The sequence below is a fragment of the Mustela putorius genome, unplaced genomic scaffold (genome assembly GCF_011764305.1).
Source record: "Mustela putorius furo isolate JIRA1106 unplaced genomic scaffold, ASM1176430v1.1 tig00000127_pilon_pilon_pilon, whole genome shotgun sequence".
In the NCBI taxonomy this organism is placed as follows: Eukaryota; Metazoa; Chordata; class Mammalia; order Carnivora; family Mustelidae; genus Mustela; species Mustela putorius.
Genome location: NW_025421288.1, coordinates 7,822,496 through 7,828,932, shown reverse-complemented (window position 1 = coordinate 7,828,932; position 6,437 = coordinate 7,822,496).

Below are 6,437 nucleotides of genomic sequence, written 5' to 3'. Positions count from 1 at the left end.
ACTGTTTGTAGGAATGTATATTGGTGCTGTGGAAAACAGTATGGGATTCCTCAGAATGTTACAGGTATAGCCGCCATGTGATACAGTGATCCCACTTATGGTTATTTATCCAAGGCAAATGAAAGCACTAACTTGAAAAGATTCTCTATATCCTTATGTTCATTGCAGGATTATTTACAGTTGTCAGGATATAGAACCACCTAAGGGTCCATTGATGGATGAATGGATAAAGAACTTGAGAGAAGTCTCTTTCTCTTTCTCTCTCTCTATCTGTTCCAGATAAATATATAAATTGGAATATTACTCAGCCATAAAAAAAGAATGAAATCTTGCCTTCTGCAACGAACACGGATGGATCTTAAGGGCATTATGCTAAGTGAAATAAGTCATAAGTCAGACAGAAAAAGACAAATATTGTATGATTTCACTTACCTGTGAATCAGAAGAAAAAAAAAAACCACTCATAAGATACAGAGAACAGGTTGGTAGAGGCAAAGGTGGGGGGGGGTTGGAGGAAAAGGTGAAGGGGACCCAAAGGTACAAACGGCCAGTTATAAAATAAATAAGTCATGGGGAAATAGCATACAGCATGGTAAATCTAGCTAGTAGTACTGTATCGCATATTTGAAAAATTGCTAAGAAAATAGACCTTAAAAGTTCTCGCCACAAGAAAAGAAGTTTTCTAACTGTGTATGGTGACTTGTTAACCGGATTGTGGTGGTCATTTTGCAATATGTACACATATGGAATCATTAGGTTGTCCACCTGGAACTAATATCATGTGAAATGTCAATTATACCTCAATAAAAAGATGAAATACTAACACATGCTATGCTATGATATGGATGAGCCTGGAAAACATGCTAAGTGAAAGAAGTCGGATAGAAGAGACCATATTGGGCCTGATTCCACTTATATGAAATATCCAGAATAGGAGACTTCATAGAGACAGAAAGCAAGGTAGTGGTTGCTAAAGCTTGAGGGGAGATGGATTCAGGTATGAGGTTTCTTTTTGGGGCAACAAAAATATTCTGAAACCAGAGATAGGTGGTGGTTGCACAGCATTATATTTTCTTATTTTTAAAATTTTTTTATTTTTTATTAACATATAATGTATTAGTAGCCCTAGGTGCACAGCATTTTGAATTCACTAAATGTCACTGAATTTTACAGTTTAAGTGGCTGAATGGTGGGCCACCTGGCTGGCTCAGTAAATAGAGCATGGGACGCTTGATCTCAGGATCGTGAGCTCAAGGCCCTCACTGGGCATAGAGCTTACTTTTTTAAAAATGGGTGAATTATGTGGTACGTGATTTGTATTCCCCAAAAGCTGTTTAGAAAGAAAGAGGGAAATCCTAAAGAAGGGGAAGGATTAGATTTACTACACACCAGAACAAGTGAGGCTGGGTTAGGGTTATGCATGCCCCTGATGATGGCATCATCAAATGTTCCTGGTCACCCCACGGGATTTCATGGGCTCCAGATTCTTATGCTCATGGCCGCCATGAATCATCATATTGCTCGGGAATCTTCTTGTCATTCCCTCAAAATTGAAAGTCTTGGACAAGAGCATGCCCTTGGCAAACCCAGGCCACGTGTCTAACTAAGCACTCTATGCCAGAGAGCAGGAAACATGACCCTGTCACTTCTCAAGCTTCCAAAAGGGGAGGGGGAGTGGGTCTTGTCACCCCCCTGTGTTCAGATTCCTATCAAATAGGAAGGGGCCAGATGCTGAGCAGCCAAAAAGTGACAATTGTTGACTGCATATGGATGGCTCTTCTGAGACCCTGGAAGTACCCCCAAACCAGAAAGCAGGAGCCCCCATTCCTCAGATTCCAGATCCATAAACACAGAATGAGCAAAGTCCTTGATGCTGAGCTCTACAGGAAGCATGGTGATGGGATTTCACTTAATTCTCGCTGTGAGAGCGCTATTCTTACATTCATCTGACAGATAAAGCTCACAGAGGTTGCTTGGAGGGTAAGGAACCACTCCTATATCCCTCACCCAATCCGCTGTGCAGGTCAGAACCCCTGTACACCCACATGCTGCTCCCCACCTCACCTACCTGACCCACTCCGATGCATTCTTCAAGCTTCAGCTCAAGGAACCCCCCCCCCACCAAAGCATGCCTTGATTTACCCAGGTAGTTTGCGGGGGGGGGGGGATAGGACACAGGGGGTAGGACTGGCCAACCTCACCTTTGTGTCCCCACTGAAACCTATAACTTGCCCAGGGCGTTGCACGCACTATGTAGCCTTGAACGAGCGACGAACGTTTTCAGTCTCACTTTCCGTGAGCTTAAGAGGAAGATGAAAATAATACCCGCCCCCAACTTGGGGAGCAGATGTGTTTGAAGAACATAGCCAAGTCCAAGCACCTTGCACTTTGCCTCACACACAGTAGGGGCCTTATTATCCACACTCCTACACTATTCCCCAGGAGGAGTTAGGTGAGACTGGATGAAAACCCCATGTCCTGGGCCCCGACAGAGTGAATTTACTGGATGAGTTACTGCCATGTTGTGTTCTCCACTTGAGTCTCTCTTCTTGGTCTATTACAGCAAAATGTGACACAGCTGGTGAAGGGGCAGTGGCACCCAGTCCTAAGGACAGCAGCTCCGCAGAAAATGCACCTCCCACTGGAGCTCCTAAGGCTGGTCCTGAGTGGGGACACAGTCCTGCTCCCTCAAGGGCCACGATCTTCTTCTGGACACACTTCACTGCCACCTTTTCTCAGCTCCTTTCAATAAAAACAATGCAACTGCTTTCTTGGCAAGGCTCTTCCCCGCTGGGTTCTCCTACAGAGGTGGAGCCAGTGAGGGTTGGGTGCTGTGGGTGGAAGAGGGTGGCATGGCGGCTGAAATAATCAGGGGTACCGGGGTAAGAGGGAGAGGATTGGGAGCCACACAAGTTGTCCATCCAGGGAAGATGGTAGGCACCTAGATCAAGCCGGGGGTGCCCACGTGGCTATTAAAACGGGTCCTTTTTAGCCCTGAGGGGATCGCTGATGAAATGCTGACCGAATGAAGCCACCGTCACTGCCCGAGCTTGTAATTCCCTGCGTCTCCTCAAACCTCACTCTCGGCCACAGCATCTGCGGTCCACTTTAGTCCAGTGGCATCATAAACATGCAAATAACATCATGACAATGTCCCCCGTGCGATAGCCTTCCAAGCTGATGTCTGTTTTCCTGCATTCCTTCAGAACTGACTGAATCTTCAGCCCTTGCTGCTACCCCAGCACCTCATGGGGCTTCTGAGTTTGAGCAGGTAGAGGAGCCCTCACAGGTGATCCTATGCTTGTTTCGTTAGAGTCCCAGGGATCCCAGGTGCACATGTGATAAGAGCCCCTCAGAGGACCCCTGCCTTTCTACTCTCAAGTTGCAATTCAGAGACAAGTACACTCCTCAAGTTCAGATCAGTGGAACTATACAGAGTCCGGAAGCAGAACTACACGCAGCTGTGGGGAGTGGTACGTTTAGGCTTATGATCTATCATGAATTAAATCTAATATATGGTGTGAGGAAGGGTTGCAGATTCTTTTAACATATCCAAATGCTCCAACACAATTTGTGAAAAGATTTTCCTTCCCACACGGAACTGCCTTTCCATTTTTGTCAAAAACCAAATGATCCCATGTGTGTAGTTCTGTTTCTGGACTCCGTATTGTTCCACTGATTTGTCTATCCTTACACCAACACCAATACCGTTCTTACCACTGTAACTGTATAGTGAGTCTCGAAGGTATGTAGCAATACCTCCAAGTTTGTTCTTCCTTTTCAAAGATGTTTTGGCTATGGCAGGTCCTTTGCAATTAAATATACATTTTGAAACTGAATTTATCATAAACTTCTGCCCCCCAAAAAAATCCTATTTGAGCTTTGAGATTGCATTGCATTAAATTTATAGGTCAAATTGGAGGAAATTGACATCTTAAGAAAATTGCTTCCAATCCACAAACATTATGCATGTCCCATTTAGGTCTCCATTAACTGCTCTCAGGAAAGTTTTAATGTTTTAATGTATAGGTCTTTCACATCTCTTGTCATATTTATTCCTAAGATTTTGATAATTTCTGGCATTGTCATAAATTGCAATGTTTCTTAATATTGATTTCTGATTTTGCAAGGTAAGTATATAGAAATGCATTGATTAAGTGATTTAGTACATGTTTTGAACATTATCATCAATTTTGTTTTATATTACAAAACAATATTTGCAAAAATACTATTACATAGAGGCGCCTGGGTGGTTCAGTGGGTTAAGCCTCTGTCTTTGGCTTAGGTTATGGTCTCAGGGTCCTGGGATCCAGCCCAGCATAGGGCCCTCTGCTCAGCAGGAAGCCTGCTTCCCCCCCCCCTCTGCCTGCCTCTCTGCCTACTTGTGATGTCTCTCTTTCTGTCAAATAAATAAATAAAATCTTTTTAAAAAAATACTATTACGTACTTTAAGGGGAAAAAAGTTTCACAAAGGACTCACTGTACTTATTTTATATTTTTTTTTCCTTTTCAGATATCTAGGGTAAATTTTCATATTTCATTATTACACTTGGCTTATCTGACCTTACACTGAATGGGCCATATGAACTATTTCCAATTAAAATGTTGAACTTAAAAGAAATACATGCGGGGTGCCTGAGTGGCTCAGTGGGTTAAAGCCTCTGCCTTCTGCTCAGGTCATGATCCCAGAGTCCTGGGATTGAGCCCCGCATTGGGCTCTCTGCTCAGCAGGGAGCCTGCTTCCCCCCTCTCTCTCTGCCTGCTTCTCTGCCTACTTGTGATCTTTGTCAAATAAATAAATAAAATCTTTTTAAAAAATACATGTGATTTTTCATATTAATTTTGTATCCTACAACCATGCTAAACTCACTTGTTTTTTTTTAAACTTTTTTTTTTTTTTAAAGATTTTATTTATTTATTTGTCAGAGAGAGAGCGAGCGAAAGCGAGCACAGGCAGACAGAGTGGAAGGCAGAGTCAGAGGGAGAAGCAGGCTCCCTGTGGAGCAAGGAGCCCGATGTAGGACTCGATCCCAGGACGCTGGGATCATGACCTGAGCCGAAGGCAGCTGCTTAACCAACTGAGCCACCCAGGCGTCCCTAAACTCACTTATTAATCCTGGTAGACACTACCAGATTTTCCACAAGTCATCTCTGAATATAGTTGTAACCCTTCCTCTCTCCTGCCTCTTTTTCTGTCTTATTGCACTGGCTAGAACCTCCAGTAAAATGTTCAGAAGTAATGACAGTGGACATCTTTGCACTAGACGTGTTAGGAAGACATTGACCGTGATGCTGGAGATTTTTTTTTTTTTTGGTAGATGTGGTTTATCAAACTGAGAAAGTTCCTTCTAGATTCTAACTTGCTGTTTTAATTCATTCACTCATTTATTTTTTGAGATACTTTAAGTCATATTATTGACCATACCTTCAGCTTGGGCACAGAATTGATTAGAATACCAAAAAAGTTTGTAATTTGCTTAGAGCTTTTATCACAAATTAGCACTGAATTGTCAGATGCACTCTCTGTATCTATTATTAATCACACAATTTTCCTCCTGTATTAATATGACAAAATTACATTAGTTGGCTTTCAAATGGTAAAACTACTTTGCATTCTTGGGAAAAACCCTATTTGTTTAATTTGTATTATTGTCTTTATAGAACTTATATTAATTTGCTACAATTTTGTTGAGAATTTTTGTGTTGAGGTTTATGAGGGATAGGTGTCTAATTTTCTCTTCTGCAGTCTGTTTGGTTTTGGGATCAGGGCAATGTTGGCCTCATTGATGGAGGGAGAAAGTATTCTTTCCTCTTTAATTTCCTGAAAGAGGTTATGTAGAATTGGTATTATGTCTTACTTGAATATGTGGTTGCATTTACCACTAAAGTGACCTAGGCTAGAGTATTCTTTGTGAGATTTTTTAAAATTTTATTTATTAGAGAGAGAGAACATGAGTTGGGGTGGGGGTGATAAAGGGGAAGCAGACCCCACCCCCCCGAGCAGGGAGCCCAACATGGGGCTGGTGCCTAGGACCCCAGACTCATGGCAAAGGCAGATGCTCAACCAACTAAGCCACCCAGAACCCCCCCTTTGTGAGATTTTAAATTCAATTTCTTGAATTTTAAATTGATATTTTAAATTCAAATTCTTTAAATTCAGTTTCTTCTTACAAGTTCAATTTCTTTCCTAAGTAGGGCTATTTAGGTTTCTATTTCTTCTTGAGTGAACTAAAATAATTTGGATCTTCCAAGGAATTTGTGTTCATCTAAATTGTCTAATTTATTACAAATTGCTTGTAATATTCTGTTGTTTTACTATCTATAGACTTTATACTGGTTTGTACCTCTTTCATTCCTGACAATGGCCATTTTTCTTCTTTTTCTCCTGATCAATCTAGTTAGAGGTTTATGATTTTTTTTTTTTTTTTTTTGAGCTT